The 18,436-nt window shown below is 45.0% G+C and overlaps 1 long non-coding RNA gene across 3 annotated transcripts in view; it reads right to left on the bottom strand.

Moving 5' to 3' along the window:
• LOC125636156 (uncharacterized) overlaps positions 1 to 18,436 on the bottom strand; it is a 214,832-nt gene that overhangs the window by 59,369 nt on the left and 137,027 nt on the right. For 2 of the 3 annotated variants that reach the window (XR_012668202.1, XR_012668201.1), the window contains exons 5-6: positions 11,478 to 11,532; positions 8,404 to 8,652 (exon numbers count right to left, since the gene is read on the bottom strand). This is a non-coding gene — a long non-coding RNA (uncharacterized LOC125636156). Of the gene's footprint in view, positions 1 to 6,832; positions 8,653 to 11,477; positions 11,533 to 18,436 lie in introns of those variants that run through there. The other variant, XR_007356489.2, reaches the window with a different exon arrangement.

The raw sequence follows: 18,436 nt of genomic DNA, 5'->3' as shown, positions 1-18,436 counted from the left end.
AGTGTAGACATGGCCCTAGACAGTTATTCCCCATTGTGTAGTTGTGCATTTGTTTCTTCCTTCCTCAGTGAAGTACTTTGCACTTGTCTTTATTTAATTTCGTTTTGTTGAATTCAGACCAATTTTCCAACAAGACCCCACTAGATACGTCCTCCCACTTTGGCAGCAAGTTGTCTGTTTATTTTTAAATAAAGAACTCTGAACGAGCAAGGAGACCAATAAGCTATTATTTTTCAGTGTATGTACCTGAAAAAAACCCAACATATTTATAATAATGACTTTTAGTGCATTTATTTGTAATAGGCAAAATTCATTACTAATATCGAACACCTAGATGGCATGCAGGGTCTCTCAGGCTTGTAAATTAACCCAGCTGTGCAGTTAACACAGTAGTAAGATCACCTGTTTGTATACTGGTTTCAGAGTGGTAGTTGTGTTAGTCTGTATCAGCAAAAACAACGAGGAGTCCTTGTGGCACCTTAGAGACTAACAAATTTATTTGGGCATTTGGGTTTTAGCCCACAAAAGCTTATGCCCAAATAAATTTGTTAGTCTCTAAGGTGCCACAAGGACTCCTCATTGTTTTTGTTTGTATACTGTGGACACATCAACAGGTGCAACTCAATACCACTGAATTTCAGAACTTTACTTTCATTAGTAATCACCTTGGTTTTTAACTGTACTGTTGCCTACGTGGTAGAATGGCGCTGTAACATATAAATCACTGTTTATCATTTCATTCATTGCTCTCAAGTTCTTAAGGGACACAGTGATGGAAAATGAACAAGTGAAAGGAAAGAAAGAGAAATAAAAAAATCAGGTCTGTTAACACTCATAAATCCCCAGGCTTTTCTTCAGATTAAAGGCTCATGCTAAGGGGATAAAGTTAATCTTAAATTTAAGACAAGTCACTTTTCTTTTCTCCAGCACAATATTTTTGTACCAACATATACACATTCTTCCGTTTGTGCTCCCCCCAAAATTGTTCCAATGTTGAGTGCTCTGTGCAGACATTTTCCCAAAAATCTTTTTAGGCTACATTCATTCTCAAACTATTGGATCCTCAGAATAATCAGGAACACAAGATGGTTAAAGAAAAAAAAATTAAGGGCACATGTATTCTACTGTTAAACAAAGTTTAGCACAGCCAGCCATCATGTAATCTTTGTTATAGAACACACAGGTTGTCAAAATTCTAAAGGCCAGGGATATCTTAAACAATAAAAGGAGTAAATGACTTCAGAAGCATTTTATTGCTCAATCCAGCTTCCCTTTCTCTCAATCTCTGTGGCTTTAAATATTCTCCCAACTCATAATGCAGTGCAACCCATTTGATACATTAAAAATACTAACAAGAAAATGAATGTTAAACTGGAATTGGGCTCAAGCTGGATCTAGGTTTTGAAGAACAATTCAGATCGGATTCTAGGTATGAATTTTGAGTCAGGGAGCATGAAGATCTGATATTTGATTCTGAGCATATCTATGCCCTTTTCAAACTAGGGAATTTTAGCAAAAGATTCCTAACTAAGCTACTGCTGGTTCACTGGCATCAATGGGAGCTATAGCGGGTTTAGTTGTCTCAGTGCTAAAAATGCAGGAAGTCAACAGAATCATGTCTATTAGAGCTAGTCAAAAAAAAAAATCTCCACCATTAAATTTTCAGCAGAAATTGGAATACCAGAACCTTGTGGCTGAAAACCAAAATCTTTTCATTTGGAAATGAAGCTGCTTTGCATCCTGGGGGTAGTTCAAGGGTATCTACCTGACATTCTGCTGTACAAGCTGGGCTCCCTGGTTGGACTACATGTCCCCAACGTACCATTGGCTTTCCCTCTTCAACAGGATCATTGTGGGGGTTCCTGGTTGTACTACATTATGTAATGTGTAATCCAGATGGAGCCCTAGCCCATAGAGAGGAATGGGGACAAGAGGCAAACCAAACTACAACTCTCATGAGTCAAACTCTCCAAATCAAAATATTTCCGTTTTCAGGCATTTGCTTTTTTTGATGAAAAAAGCAAATTTTTCTGTGGAGAGATTTTTTTCCATGAAAAATTTACTTCTGTTGAAAACCCAATTTTCCATCAAAAACAATATGGACAATTTGCAACCAGCCATAAAGTTTATATTAAAATTTCTATTGGTGCTACCACTGAAACAGTGAAAGTACAGGTGGCAAATTTGGTTAAAATATAAAGAAAGTGTGTAATACTGCATCTGAAAACACTTTACATAGTTAAATAATACAGATATGTAGCTATTTTCTCTCTCCCTCCACTCTTACTTTACAGTTTCAAAAGTACAAGCAAGGGAAGAAAGCCATGTTTTTATATTTTATTTCAGAAATCATGGCACATTGATGAAGTGGATTGATGAAGCTGTTCTAGATTGTAGGGGTCACAATGGAAAAGGCTCTACACCAAGAGGGGACAGACTGTGTGAGACTAGTGCTAGAGAAGCAGAGCAATATTCTACTGCTGCATTACTCCTGGTGGAATTCTGCACCAAAAAATAAAAGTTCTGTGCACAATATTTTAAAATTCTGCATATTTTATTTGTCAAAATAACACAATATAATCACACCAGCTTCAATTATTTTGGTAATTTATTTCAAAATACCTGTCAGCAAGTATGTCTGTAACAGTACAGACAACAAAAAAGATTCAGGAAATGTTTTTGACAAATAGATTCCTTACTAGGCATATTAATACAGAACTGTGTAATAATTCATTTAAACTACAATATAGAACCATATTTCCTGCACCCCTCAGAAGCAGAGCAAAGGCTTGGGGGAGTCAGGGATTATGGAGAAGCTGAGGGAGAAGGAAGTAATTGCTGGGAAGGAGCCTGGGTGTAAACTTGGAGGGTTGTTGGATATGGGTAGGAAAAGTATGGAATAGGTTTTTGTGGGGGGCATGGATAGATTGTTAGGAAGCTTCCCCAATGTAGACCCTGGCTGACCCCTAGCTTCTCCCATTCAGCCAGGCACATCTGTCCCTGTCCCCATGTGTCCCTGCACCCCCATGTGTCCCTCCACCCCACTCAGACACCCACTCCCCTCATCCCAATGTGGTTCTGCACCCCCTCCCCATGCATCCCTGAACCAGCCCCCTTCCCTCATCCCTATGTGTCCCTGCACCCCTCCCTTGTCTGTGCCCCAACTCAGCCACCCCCCTTTCCCCATGTGGTCCTGCACCTCCACTCTTATTCAGTCCATGCATCAGTCTGTACTCCCATACTAGCCCTTATGAACCCCTGTCTGTGACCCCTGCAAGCAGCCCCATGTGCCCCACGCTGTCACCCCATAGCCCCTGTCTCCTGACCTGCCCCAACAGATACTGTGAAGAAGGCACTGCAGGCTCTCTCTCTTCTCTATGGTAGCTGGGGCTGGCCAGGAATGCACCGATGAAGTGAGCTGTATCTCACAAAAGCTTATGCTCAAATAAATTTGTTAGTCTCTAAGGTGCCACAAGTCCTCCTTTTCTTTTTGCGAATACAGACTAACACGGCTGCTACTCTGAAACCTGCTCTGCTCTAGTGTTTCAGCACCCTCTGGTGGGCAAAAGGTGGAACTGTGACAACCCTCCAGTAGGTTATTTTCTGCAGGAAAAATGTGCAGCACATGAATTATGTGCACATGCAGGGTGCAGAATTCCTGCAGGAGTAGAACATGTACTCCTACCCCATCTAGTCCCATTGAATTCAATGAGTACGTGTATGTGATATTAGGTTTAGTTTATTTTGATCTGTGAAACACCATAACTATATAGAGTTGTAAATAAACTAATATATGAAACTTAATAATCCTAATATCTTTGTGAGGGAACGGAGACATGGCAATCTGGCACAGCAGGGGATAAAGAAAACCGTTGGGTTCAGCTAGCCCCGCCCTGCTATACCTGCAGCAAATGCCAGGCCTGGTGTGGGGAAAAAAGAAGGGAGCCTGGCTCAATTGGGGACTGACTGACAAAGAGGCAGGAGCTCTCTGTTTGCCTGCCTGAAGGAATGGATCAGTGACCTAACCAACCAGCACAGACACTTGAGGCAAATGAGCCTTCCCCTGCCAAGGGGAGCCTTCAGATAAGTCCCAATTTAGGGCAACTGGACTAGCAGGGCCATGCCCCAAACTAACGAGACTTGTAGGAAGTAGCCCAGAGAAACTGGTCTTGACCACCCTGCCAGGAGGGAGCCCCATGTCCGCTGTTTAGTGGTAGAACTACACAGGGCCCTGGGCTGGGACCCAGTGGAGGAGGGCTGCCTGGGTCCCCCTAACATCCCCTCTCATCTAATCTAGCCACTAGGCCACCTGCCCATGGAAGGCCCGATCACAATCTTCTTTAGAGTTTCCCCATTCTTAATGCCCCTTCTGTTCCACTCTATTAAATTCTTATGAAAAGGGTGTTTGAGCACCGTTCTATCCTCCATGCCATCTTCCATGCTGACCCCTATGCATGGAACAGCTTCCCTCATTCTGTGTTCTCACTCAATTCCTTCTGCTGATACAAATCCTTCCTAAAATCAACTTCTGCCATGTTTCCTATGCAATGTGACATCATAGAAATGAACAAAGAAACTGATGTCACAGAACCACTAAGATAATAGTAGGGCTAATTGAGTTGCTGTAATCTTTGCCCTTCTCCTAATTCTCTGTTTTTGTTCTAGGACCCTTAGATGTTGTGTCATATCGAACATATGCCCCTATACTGTTTCCTGATCAGGGTATATGGACCCGTCATCTACAACGAACCATAACAGCAGGAGATAGCATGATCTAATGGATGGGGCGTTGCAGTGGGAGTCAGTCTGGGTTCTAATCCCAGCTCTGCCTATGACCTTGAACAAAACACTTTACTTCTGTTTCTCCTCTGACCCCTTGTCTGTCCTCTAAATGCTTATGCAAATACTTTATTTATGCATGCAAATAGCCCTATTAGAGGCAATAGGACAACTCATGAATGTAAAGTTAAATGTGTGTGTAAATGTTTGTTGGATCAAGACCTTAGATTGCAAGCTCTTTGGGGCAAGGTTTGTGCCATTGCTTATTTTTCTAAGCTACTTAGTATGTGTTTGGGCACTCAAAAATAATGTGACAGTTAATGAATTAATAAAAGGCTATAATGCAGCATTATCCTGAGGTTCAACAGCTTTGCAGATTCTCACATTTATAAACATTTCATTCCTTGCTGGCTGAGTGACATTGTTACCTTTTGTGGGCTTCCCTCCGCCCCCCGATCACCAGCCTAATGGGCACAATCAGGCTTCTGCCAAAAAAAAAATCTTGCCTGCCAGATGAGCTGATGCCAGTTTATAAACTTTGGGGGACGTTTTAACCAAAGGGATAAAAGTTTGCCATCAGCCAAGATTTTGTGGTTTGATTAACAACTTCATGGCTGCCTCATGTTCTAGTTGCATTTGTCAAAGTGCACCTACAATGCTGCCCAAGTAGCAGAGCCTGAGCCAAAATCCACTGAAGTTAATAGGAAGGCTCCAGTTGGCATCAGTGGACTTTGGATCAGGGCAGCAGGGTCCACTGTGAATCCAACAACATGCCAAAGGTTCAAAAATATGATCTCACAGCCATGAGAAGGGAGGACAAACAATGAGAGTCGAACATGACCCAGAAGTCACCTACTACAGGACAGGCCCAACAAAGAAAATAACAGAACGCCACTAGCCGTCACCTTCAGCCCCCAACTAAAACCCCTCCAACGCATTATCAAGGATCTACAACCTATCCTGAAGGATGACCCAACACTCTCACAAATCTTGGGAGACAGGCCAGTCCTTGCCTTCAGACAGCCCCCCAACCTGAAGTGAATACTCACCAGCAACCACATATCACACAACAGAACCACTAACCCAGGAACCTATCCTTGCAACAAAGCCCATTGCCAACTGTGTCCACATATCTATTCAGGGGACACCATCACAGGGCCTAATAACATCAGCCACACTATCAGAGGCTCGTTCACCTGCACATCCACCAATGTGATATATGCCATCATGTGCCAGCAATGCCCCTCTGCCATGTACATTGGTCAAACTGGACAGTCTCTACGTAAAAGAATAAATGGACACAAATCAGATGTCAAGAATTATACCACTCATAAACCAGTCGGAGAACACTTCAATCTCTCTGGTCACTTGATTTCCGATCTCAAAGTGACTATCCTTAACAAAAAAACTTCTAAAACAGACTCCAACGAGAGACTGCTGAATTGGAATTCATTTGCAAATTGGATACAATTAACTTAGGCTTGAATAGAGACTGGGAACAGTTGAGTCATTATAAAAAGTAACCTATTTCCTCTTGTTTATTATTCCCTCTCCCCCCCCCCCCCCCCCCCCCGTTCCTCAGGCGTTCTTGTTAAACCCTGGATTTGTGCTGGAAATGGCCCACCTTGATTATCATACACATTGTAAGGAGAGTGATCACTTTAGATAAACTATTACCAGCAGGAGAGTAGGGTGCAGGGAGAGAAAACCTTTTGTATTGATAAACACCCATTTTTTCATGGTTTGTGTGTATAAAAACATCTTCTGTATTTTCCACAGTAGGCATCCAATGAAGTGAGCTGTAGCTCACGAAAGCTTATGCTCAAATAAATTGGTTAGTCTAAGGTGCCACAAGTACTCCTTTTCTTTTCGCGAATACAGACTAACACGGCTGTTACTCTGCAACATGACTGAGGAGCTGAGTTAAATCTCCTGAGTGTGTGTAACTCCCATTGATGTTACCAGGAGTTACCTGTGTACATTCACAAGGAACTGAGGAGAGAATAGATCCATAAACCTTGTAAAAGAAGATGGAAACATTTGTGGGCTTAAGTCACTTTTGCTATATTTTATTCTTGGTTTTATGATGTGTGCACTAACTCCCATATGCATATCTTCTACCCAAGCCTGTTCTTGTATCTAGGATCCAAATCTGCAAGAAGCTTTTCAGAAATAAACAGTATATTGCAGAAAGACTTAACATGACATGGGGATTCAGGCACACACTGAAGCATGTGCCCATTGACTTTAGTGAGACATAAGCATTTTCCTAAATAGGGGCTTAAACATCTGCAAATGGCCACATATGGATTGAGGGCTACTGATACAATTGTGGTTGATACTCAAAAGTTTGCTAAAGCGGTGTAGAGCAGAGCTCCTCCTCCTTTGGCACCTGTGCTGGCAGCCACTCTGGCCCTGCAGTGGTTTGCCTCTTCCTGGGACTGGGCCTCCAGGCCACATCACTTTTAGTCCTGCCCCTTCTGGGGAAACCCGAGTACAACACACCAATGGGTGGCAGCTTCTTGCTAGATGTTGGACCCAAAATTTAGGGCTTTTTTGGCCTGCCACTCCTTGGCTCCAGGATCTTCACCCCGCACACTAGGTGGGCTAATATGGAGAACCCAGGCCTGTCTATCTCTGGGCTCCAGCCCAGGGAAGCTGTACGAAGCAGATGAGTTCTGTTTGTTCAGACCCTCTGCTGTATCACTGTACTGCTTCCTACCGTGACCTGAAATTAGGCTTTTCTCAACCTCTTCCCAGGCTGACTGTTCTGCAGGTCCCAAAAGAAAGAAAAACCGAAGTAGTTACGAGAAGAGAGAGAAAGACCATCCTACCCCAGGTCTGCCTGCCCCAAGGAGGCTCGGACATTTAGGAGTCTCTAGTGAGACTCCAGCCCATGCTGGTTCTTCTTCTGAGGTGGCTGCAAAAGCAGTCTCTAGTTAGGCTCTAGCCCCAGCCAGGCTTTCCTTCACTGCACTAGCTCAAGAGATCCATTCCCTCTCCCAGGCAGCCAGCACTTAGCCAGGCCTTTCCTCTTTTACCTCCTCTTTCCAGGTTTGACACCTTGCACAGGTGTAGCAGGGTGGAGTGGATTGGGCCCTTTCAGTCACTGTGGGGTCTGTATACCCCATTGCAGCCACACCTTTATTTTTTATGAAGTTGGCCTCAAAAGGAAATGTGAATTGTTTAGAATTTTGCATCCACATCCACCTTTCATTGATACTTTAATTCTATTTTCTGTGCAGCAAATCTCTTAGTCCATCAATGTTCTCAGTCATACTACTCAACATTTGCATAGCAGTTTTCAACTTGAAAGTCTATTCTGTATATATGGAAGACAACAAGGTCTGGTGGACAGAGCACTGGACTGTGAGTCAGGAGATATAGGGTGTAGGCACAGTTCTGCCACTGACCTGCTGTGTGATCTGGGGCAAGTCACTTTCTCTCTCTCTTGGCCTATTGTCTATTTAGATTGTAACCTCTTTAGGGCAGAGTTTGTCTCTCCACTAATGTGTTTGTATATTGCCTCTCAACTGGGGGCTCTAAGTGCTACTGTAATACAAATACATAATATCCCTTAATAAATTAATCTCAAAACATCCCTGTGCGGCATGTATATCTTACCAGTGTCAGTATTTGGATGAAGAAACTAAGCAGAGAGGTTAAATGACTTTCCTAAGGCCACAGAACTAGTTAGTGTTAGAGCCAGACTTCTTTAGAGGTAAAGACTTCCAGCATCCAATCCTGTGTTGAGGCCATTGCTCCACACCAACAATTCCTGAAGTCTTGCAAGCTTTCTGAGGTTTATCTAATAGGCACCATCTTCCTGGGAAGCTTGAATGGAGCCTCTAATGATTACCAAAGACAGGAACTCTACAGAAAGCAATAAAATAGAATTCATCTCAGAGGTGAGATTAGTGGGATACAGCTTCTGAACACATTTGTTGTATTTGGAATTGGCCTCCACAATATTGTTCACATTTTAAAACTGGGCTCACGGTGTTAGAGAGGAAATTGCATGTGACACTTTTTGAAAATCAGAGCATGCTAGAACATAATGAGAACTTTTCATATATTGTTGAGCCAGACAGTCCTAGTCACTGTTTTCAACATCATTTTGATGGTCAGAGTCTTGCTATCAGAAATAAACTGTATATGCCATAGCATTGTGGATTTAGATTATGTATATTTTCTATACATTTGAATTTTACTGGCTGAATTCAGCCAGAAAAACAAAAAGAGAACCCCTAGCACTATTAACTTGCTAACAGAAATTGTGCCAAGAAGGATGTGTGCTCAGATACAAAAGCAGAGGAGGGGAATCTTTGCAATGCTCAAAGGTAGTACAGTGAGATTTTCTGGGCTAATTAATTTTGATGTATGAGATTTGTACATCCAACTTAAAGGACTCAGGCACCTAACTCCTTTTGTGCATTCAGGCTTAAGTCACAGTTTGGGGACTGCTATGATGCACAAACTTCCACCAAACCCGGTAAGCACCAAAACTCACTTGGTGCTTAAGTTTTTGCAGTAAAAGTTCCCTAGGCATCATTGTTTCAGTCTCTGAGATGTGCACTGCTGCCACTTTCCAGGTGGCAATTTCCCACCTCAGCCCCAGAGTGATTTGCAAACCAGGGGAAGACAGGCATTTGGCCACCTATGTTGCATGCAGGGGCCCTATCCAATAGGCACGTATGCAGAGGCCACCTACTGGATCGGGACCCACAGGTAGGTTCACACAAAACAGCTTGGTGGGAGGAGGACAAGGACAATTTCCCTCACATTTGTGAGCTCAGTGATTAGGGTACACACCTGGGATGTGAGACCCCTCCACTTCAAATCCATTTTCCCCCCTCAGGCAGAGGGACTTGAACAGGAGTCTACCAATGCCCAGGTGAATACTCTATTGGGCTATGGGATATTCTGACATGAGGTTTCCTCAGTCTTCTGTTGAAGTTGTTACACTCTGGATAAATAATTAAAGACTCACTGGTAAGTGCTCTAACCACCAGGATACAGAGTCACTCATGATTTTGCTCCCTGTTTCTCACCTCCCTGCTGCTGCAATGACTCTTTAAGAGGGGGAGAGAGAGGAAAAAAGGCATGTGGATGACTAATCCGATGGTTAGAGCACTCACCTAGGAAGTAAGGATTTGAACAGGGACCTCCCTTCTCCCACCGAGACAGAGCAGGGACTTAACCAGGGGGTGGGGGTAGGGGGTCTCAACATCCCAGCTGAATTTCCTAACTACTGGGCTAAAAATTATGAGGGAAGCTGGCCCATTCCTCAGCTTTTTGCTAAAACACCATCGGCACCAAATGCCGAGAGGGTTTGCAACGGAGAATCCCAAGAAGACCTAGGCACCCCCCTGCAGCCTGGCTGTGGGAACCAATCTCTCTGAATGATGCAAGGCTTAATGCACACCCCTGCTGTTGGTAGCTTCCTCCTAGCATGCTGATTTTTGTGAATCACAGTCTAAGGCACCTATCTCTTCCCATTCATTGAATAGGACGGGGCGGATGTAGCCTCCCAATTCAATGGGTGCATACCCATGGTGGCATGAGACCCCCTCCGCCTGGGACATGGTGGGAGATGCGGCTCTGAGCAAAGAAAGGCCCCTTCCCCGCCCATGTCACTAAAGACTAGGCTATGCAGGGACATTGCTGCTGTCGGTCTTCCCTCCCCCCATGCACCCACTTGCAGATATTGCTCTTTGGGCCTCCATAGAGGCACACGACTCAGACATCACGTAGCAACAAGGCTGAGAGTGGTGACATGACCATGACAAGGGGCCTGGCCTATGGAGCTGCATTCCTGCGCCCCTCCCCCACCCCATTCTCCTCCTCCCCTCTGCGGAGGTGTTTTTGCACCCTTGGTTCCATGATTTCTGTGAATGCAACTGAACCCATGAACCCCCTGCTCAAGACACTCTGGTACAGGAGATTAGGTGCCTAACTCAGGCTTTGTGAATCACTGATTTTCTAGGTGCCTACAAGCTAGACCTGGTGATAGGGTTCCCAGGTGTCTGTTTTTCGACTGGAATGCCTGGCTGAAAAGGGATCCTGGCAGCTCCGGTCAGCATCACTGAAGTTAGAAGTCCTGTCGGTGGTGCAGTGGAGCTAAGGCAGGCTCTCGCCTGATGTGGCTCTGCGCAGCTCCCAGAAGCAGTGGCATGTCCCCACTCTGGCTCCCACACTTAGGGGCAGCCAGGGGGCTCCCCACGCTGGCCCTGCCCCAAGCTCCAGCTCCACAGCTCCCATTGGCCGGGAACCATGGCCAATGGGAGCTGTGGGGGCAGCAGGCACAGCCACCTGGCTGCACCTCCGCATGGAGCCAGAGGGGGGTCATGCCACTGCTTCCGGAAGCCGCTTGAGGTGAGTGCTGCCCAGAGACTGCATACCTGACCTCCTCCTCCTATGTGCCAACCCCCTGCCTCAGCCTGGAGCCCTCTCCCATATTCCAAACCGCTCAGCTCCACTCTGCAGCCTCCTCTACCACCCCAAACCCCTCATCCCTGGCCCCACTCCAGAGCCCACACCCCAGGCCAGAGCTCTCACCCCCTCCCACACCCCAAATCTGTGAGCCAGCCCAGTGAAAATGAGTGAGTGACAGAGGGAAGGGGGTGAGGTAGTGAGCAGGGGTGGTGGGCGGGGCAAACGTGTTTGGTTTTGTGCGAGTAGAAAGTTTGCAACCCTACCTGGTGATGCGGACTGTCACAATGCCTAACTCCATCTGTGTAGTCAGCCTTCAACCTTCAGGTGAAAGAAAAATACATGCATCTACAACCGTGCAAGTGAGGAGAGGGAAACTGAGAAGTGGATCACGAGGAAAGGAAAATACACTGAAAATTAACAAACAAATTTGGGTACATCAGATTTCTAGCTACCACCATCCCTTCTTCTCTCCCCCCCTCCCCCGCGACTTCAAAAGTGGCTTCAGGGTGCAATGCAATGCTAGGGCCTCCCTCTTGAATGGAGCACAGCAGGTAACCTAGAGGAGCCCCTGGGTGTGTTTTTGGAATGTGTACCAGGGTATTTTTCATGCATTCCTTTATTTAAAATACATGATGAATGGTAAAGATAACTGAAACTTCCTTTACCTACCTTCCCTTAACCGTTCACTTCCATGCTTTTAAATGCTTAGGATTGTTGTTGTTGGATTGGTTTGTTTGTTACCATAACGGCCCCTGGCATATGTGTGTTTCAACTTTAATGACAACATAAAGGCATCTAAGTTTTCTGTCTCTTAATTCCCATGACCAAAAAGGAGCTGGCTATGCAGTGTGAGCCAGTTAGTTTAGTTGTGCTGCTGGCTGTGACCTGTTAGATAAGCATAAACGCACACACTATTAAATGTTGCCTATCATTACATTGACCTTAGCAATAAGGCACACTGCTGCTAGACTATTCATGTACATGACCACCACCAAGATAGTTGCTTGGCAACTGTAGCGCCTTCTCCACTTACACATAAGACACTAGATAGTAAAATAGCCTCCCAGTAAAACTTCAGCTCAGTAATTTCTCATACCATTAGCAGCAGAGAACAACACATCTGCAGTGTCTTAGTACGGTCTCTAAACAATTGCCTGAAGACATGGTTTATTTCAAACAGGAAAACATAATTTTTACGTTTTAACCATTGTCTGTAGTCTATTAGTTTTAAGTTTGCTGTGAATAAATGGGCAGATTCAACATTTAGGTTTCATTATTATTTGTTCAGCATCACCATAGTATTTGCTAAGTACTGCCAAAACACCTGACATTGTCCAGGACCAGCCCTGAAGAGTTTAGTCTAAATGGGACAGACCCAGACAGGACAAACTGGGAGGCACATACGAGTGAGTAGCTGTCACATTGCTTGACTCACTTCTTGTGAGCATTTTTAGAAAAAGTGTGTCTTTAACAGAGTGACAAAGCAGATCCTGCACTGTACTTGCAGCTAGCAATGGGGCACAGACTAAAAACATGACTAATGAGTAATAGAGATGAGTGTTTTTACAGGTCATAGCAACAGACTGAGTCAAGATTCCTAGGTCCTATTCTCATCTCTGCCACCATTTTGCTGAGCAACATCAGGCAAGACCTGCATTCTCCTGAACGTAAGTATCTGTAAAATGGGCATAATGCTCACAGTTCCATCTTCACAGAAGTGAACTGTGAATCCTCTTGATCATGAGATCGAGAATTTGGTCTGAACCCTAATATTATTCTGAAGTTCTTAATCCACTCAGTCAAGACTAAAGGAGGAGAGAGAAAACATGGAATTCAAAAATAGATACAATGAGTATACATGGTGCACAGACCCTTGCTTGTGCTAGACTGGCTTATTTGGGGGTGGAGGAAGAAGTAGAGGGTAAAGAGTTTGCTGTATTTCAGATATACCATAAGCCTCCATTTAGCCAGTCTTTAAAACTGATCTCAACCAGGGAAAGTAAATGGTTCTGAATTCAACAGTTATGTAACTCCTACAAGTAGGACCCCATCCTGAAACTGCCTCTGCAGAGACAGACCTCTACCTCTGGTCACCCTATCTAGAAGTCTGATGAATATTGGGAATCCAAATACTGATTTTGACACTGACTCCCTTTGTGGCCCTGGTCAAACACTTAGAGCCAAGTTTTTTGTTTTTTGTTTTGTTTTTTGTTTTTTTTTTTAAGTACTTGCATTTGCACCCACAAACCACCCACAAATTGCAGTGGGGGAGGTCTAGGTTGGATATTAGGAAACACTTTCACTAGGAGCGTGGTGAAGCACTGTAATGGGTTACCTAGCGAGGTGGTGGAATCTCCATCCTTAGAGGTTGTTAAGGCCCAGCTTGACAAAGCCCTGGCTGTGATGAATTAGTTGGGGTTGGTCCTGCTTTGAGCAGGGGGTTGGAGGTCCTGAGGTCTCTTCCAACCCTAATCTTCTATGATTGTATGATTCTTTGAATAACTTTTGAATGTTTAGTCTTGTGCTGCTTTTGCATAAGATTCCCTACACAAATATAAGTATTATTTTGATTACTATTGTACTGCGCTCACCTTTGCGCCACTGACTTCCTGAATGACTAATTAAAATGGGCACTCACCATAGAATATTAATTAAAATAGTTGGGTGGCATGCTAGCTAGCAACGGTATGTGTGGGTTTTTTTGTTTTTTTTTTTAATATTCCAGAAGATTTCTCCACCCCAGAAACTATGTATATTATACTTTAAGTCTCAACCAGCTGAGCCTCTGATGTCAGCTAATGTAGCACCAGGCACTTTATATTCTGGAGCTGTACTGGGACCTTTGTAGCCTTCATAATGAACAAAGTGCCCACAGACCCCATACACTACCTCAAATAGATTTTAACAATTCAATGATTATGCAGAAGATCTCTAGTTCATGAAGAGTGTGAAGCACAGTACAATGAGATAATGGCTCAATTATTATTGTGAATATGTCATTACTCTATTTCACAATATGCTAGCATTGCTAGAGTCTATGGTTGAGATTTTCAAAGCTGCCTGGGGATTTAGACACATATCTTCCATTACTGTTAATGTGTCTAAACCCCCTACATTGCTTTGAAAAATCTTAACCTGCATTCTTGTGGAATGGTTAACTCATGGCTGGATATGGCATAACAGTTCTTTCCTCATCTAGCATCCCCTGCCAACAGCCACTCCAGCACGGAGGTGGTCTCTCTTCTTGTGTCTCATTCAGTCCCACCCCTTCTGGGGTAGGCCCAGTGGTGAGCTGGACCTGGTTTGCCAGAACCGGTTGTTAAATTTAGACAATATGGACAATATGGCCAGGGAGGGTCTGTGGGAAAAGGCCTGAAGGAAGGCCATGATAGGAAGAATTCCAGGGAGGCATCAATGAATCTGAGGGAGCAGATCTTAGCTTTTTGCTACAGGTCCCTAGCCTGTAACCCAGAGAAGAGGTAGGGGTTCCTCTGCTCATTCACTAGGAAAGGTGGTGCAATGATGCCCTGACGCAAGTGAGAGAAGGACTATTCAATTTGTTACTGGGCCTATATGGAGGAAGCCCTGGGAGGCAACCTGGCAGAGCCTGGGAAGGGGTGACGAGTTTGTGGAGGAGAGAGCCTGGATAGGGGTGAAGTTATGTTTGTTAGAATTTAGTTTATTAAACTTCAGGTCTACCCAGTGATGAGCTGCCAAAATTTTAACAGGTTCCCTCCTCACCCCACGAGGGGGTCGTTGCCCACCCCAGCTCCCCAGGACTCTTGCCCCATCCAATGCCTCCTGATGCCCCCCCCCAGGACCCCTGCCCCATCCACCCCCCTCCCTTGTGCCCTGACTGCCTCCAGAACCGGGAAGGTGGGTCTCGTGGGCCACAGAGGTGGGATGGGCACCCACTACGAAGAGCCAGAGGCCCCTGCCAGGGGATGAGGTGGGGAGTCCCGGTGGTGCTTACCTGGGGCAGCTCCCAGGAAGCATCTGGCAGGTCCCTCCGGCTCCTAGGGGAGGGGGAGCGTAGCTAGGGGGGAGCAGGGGGAGCGGCTGCTCCCCCCACTGATCACATCAAAAGTGGCGCCTTAGGCGCTGACTCCCTGGGTGCTCTGGGGCTGGAGCACCCACGGGGAAAAATTGATGGGTGCAGAGCCCTCCCCGGCAGCTCCCCGCCTGGCCCCAGCTCTCCTCACCTCCGCTCCGCCGTCTCCCCTGAATGCGCCGCCCTGCTGTGCTTCTCTGCCCCCACCCCCGGTTTCCCATGAATCAGCTGTTCGGCGGGAAGCCGGGGAGGGCTGAGAAGCAGGCCGCGGCTTCCCACACAGGCCGAGGGTGGCGGAGATGAGCTGGGGCGGGGAGCAGTTCCCCTGCATGTGCGCCCCTCCCCCGGGGTTACCTCCCGCCTGGGGGGGCGGAGAAGCAGAGGGGGGTGGCGCATTCAGGGGAGGAGGCAGAGCGGAGGTGAGCTGGGGCCGGTGGCGGGGTGGGGGAGCAGCCGATGGGTGCTCTGCACCCACCAAATTTTCCCCTTGGGTGCTCCAGGGCTGGAGAACCCATGGAGGTCCCCAAGGCACCACTTTTGGCTGGTTAAATTTAGAAGCCCTTTTAGAACTGGTTGTCCCTCACGGAGCATGGTTGCCTCCCTGGCCTTATTGTCCATCTGCCTCTCTCGAAGATGCTCTTCACTCTGTAGCAACCACTAAAGGACTGCAAAGCTCTTCCCCTCTCTCTCTATAGCACTCTTCTTTTTTTGATAGCAAAGCAGACTTAACTGAATAGTGTATAGCCATCACCAACTATAATTCCTAAATACTTAGCCATTTATATTCTCTCACTCTGCCCTGTGTCCTTCAGGAAACGTAACAAGGCCTTTCTAATACTATCCCACTTCCCTGATTTTTTTACTAAATAACATAACCTAACTTTTGTTGTTTTAAGACATCTGAATTCCTCAGAAAGCTTTTCTCTTTCTTTATCAGAGCACTTACATACCCATAAAAGGTGATCAATTGTTTTTTCCACCTTACGGAACACACACAGTCCATCTATTTCTTTTTAAAATAGCTTTGTTTAAGCTTGTCACAAGGTCTACTTACTGCGAGCGGCACCTCCTGCTGACAATCTTGGAGATTAGCTCTACCAGCTTGTGCTCTCCCTCCAGTGTTGTCTTCTCCTGTCTTGTCTCACTCCACTGCCCTGCTCACTCCCAGGTCTACAGCTTCCTTTCTGCAGCTCAGCTCTCTGGCCAGGTCACTAAAGTTCTCCCCTTCCAGGTAATTCACAGTCTTTCCAGACCTGCTAGCTGGCTGGCATCTCTAACACCCTTTGCCACTCTCCAGTCGCTGGTAGGGGAACGCAGGCCTTCCCTCTATGCTGGGTTCTAGCCCATGGACCCTAAAACAAGCAGCCACTTTCCCTGTGCAGTCCTATCCTTTGTTTCTGTTTCCCTGGGCTTCTTCCTACATCACTAGCTCCCACCTTCTCTGGGTTTGCCGGCCGCCGGCCTCCCACTCCACTCCACTCCACAAGTAGCTTCAGCCTACTTCCCTGCAGCTTTTCCCAACAACAGCCCCACTGTATACAGCCAGCTTACCTAGCTTTATACAGGCCCCTCCTGTTCCTGCACAGGTGAGCCTATTCCTCTAATTAAGGCTTTCTTCTTAGCCTCCAATCTACTAGGTTAATAGGCCCATATGGCCTCCATTAACTCCTTCCACTCCTGTCTGGGGTGGATGCCCCATCACAAAGCCACAATGGCCAATTAGTATTCTAGTCAAAATCACTTCATTTTTCTTATCCAGGCCCTGTATGTCGTTATCCTCAACTCTCAGGCACAATTCAAAAAATCTTCTTCCTTTTTTCCCATTACTCCAATTTTTTTTTTGCCATTCCTTTTCTAAATTTTTCTGTAGTAGGCATTTGAATTCCTGTTTACTCAAGGGTATTTCTATATCAATCTTTCCATTTCTTACAGCATTATTAGCTGCTTTGTCTGCCATTTCATTCCCTGTTATCCCAAAATGTGCTGGAATCCAAGCTAATGCTACATGTATCCCCACCTGTACTCACTCTGTTATTAGAAATAGAATTTCATTGATTGAATCACTTTTGCATACTAAGACAGCCTTTTTTATTGCCATAAGGTCTGAGACTGAATCTGAAAAAATGACCGCTGCTGCTGGGCGTACTTCCCAGATTCAATTTAGTGCTAACATAATTGCTACGACTACAGCTGTCATGACAGCTACAAAATCAGATATTGTTTTAGATGTACTTATTCCCAACTTTAGTACACAATATGCCATCCCTACTTTTCCTCTATTTTTTTCTTTTTGGGACCCATCTTTATATATGACACACAACCGACTCTACTTTTCATCTATATATTGGTAAACTTCGGCTTTTTTACTCTTAAGTTAATATCTAAATCCGCAACTTTCCATCCATAACTAATTTTCCCATGACTAAAAGTTTAGACATCATTTAGCTCTTCCTTGTCTTTCAGCTTCTGCATCCACACTTTAACTTGAATGGCATGTGGAGTTCTAACATCACATGTTATAAGTCTGCTATCAAATTCCCTCATATATTTGTTTGGTGCTTTCACCAGTAAAATTCCCATTAACTTTGGCTTCCTCCCTTTATATTCCTTTGGCTTCCTCCCTTTATATTCATCACCCAGCTCTTCCCCCAGCTGAGCTTCATCTTCATTTGGAGCTGGCCCACCTTACAGGTACAACCAGGTGCCTTAATTGAGCTCTCTAGCTCCAGTTAACCCTTGTAGAGCTAGCCATCCATTCCCTGCAGAAATAAAGTGATTCAGTACAAGATGGCCTGAAAGATACATGATACAAGATAACACAAGGAGCCTTTATCATAGTAACATGCCAGCCTTACCATAGTAATATATCAAATAAAAATCTGAAACAATTAATGCAGGACTCATGGAACTGGAAGTGAACCACTTCCCACAATGAAAGGCAAAATCATAGGAATTCCAAGATAGCATATTGGTTAAACCAAAAAGGTAGGTGAAACCCAACTGCTGTTCTCATAAAGTAAATGAAAGCCAAGTTCAAATGGAATGTGATGAGCTGTTCAAACACTCAGTTCTGTATACTATTATATTGTTCTGTATCAGAGTTAAAGACTTGCAAATAAAGATGTTAACATTATTTTGTGCCAATCATTAGAGGACATAACTTTCAGTTTT

Source organism: Caretta caretta, chromosome 4, assembly GCF_965140235.1.
Source record: "Caretta caretta isolate rCarCar2 chromosome 4, rCarCar1.hap1, whole genome shotgun sequence".
NCBI classification, from domain to species: domain Eukaryota; kingdom Metazoa; phylum Chordata; order Testudines; family Cheloniidae; genus Caretta; species Caretta caretta.
Note: the sequence above shows the minus strand (reverse complement) of the source record. Positions and strands in the feature narration are given on the sequence as shown.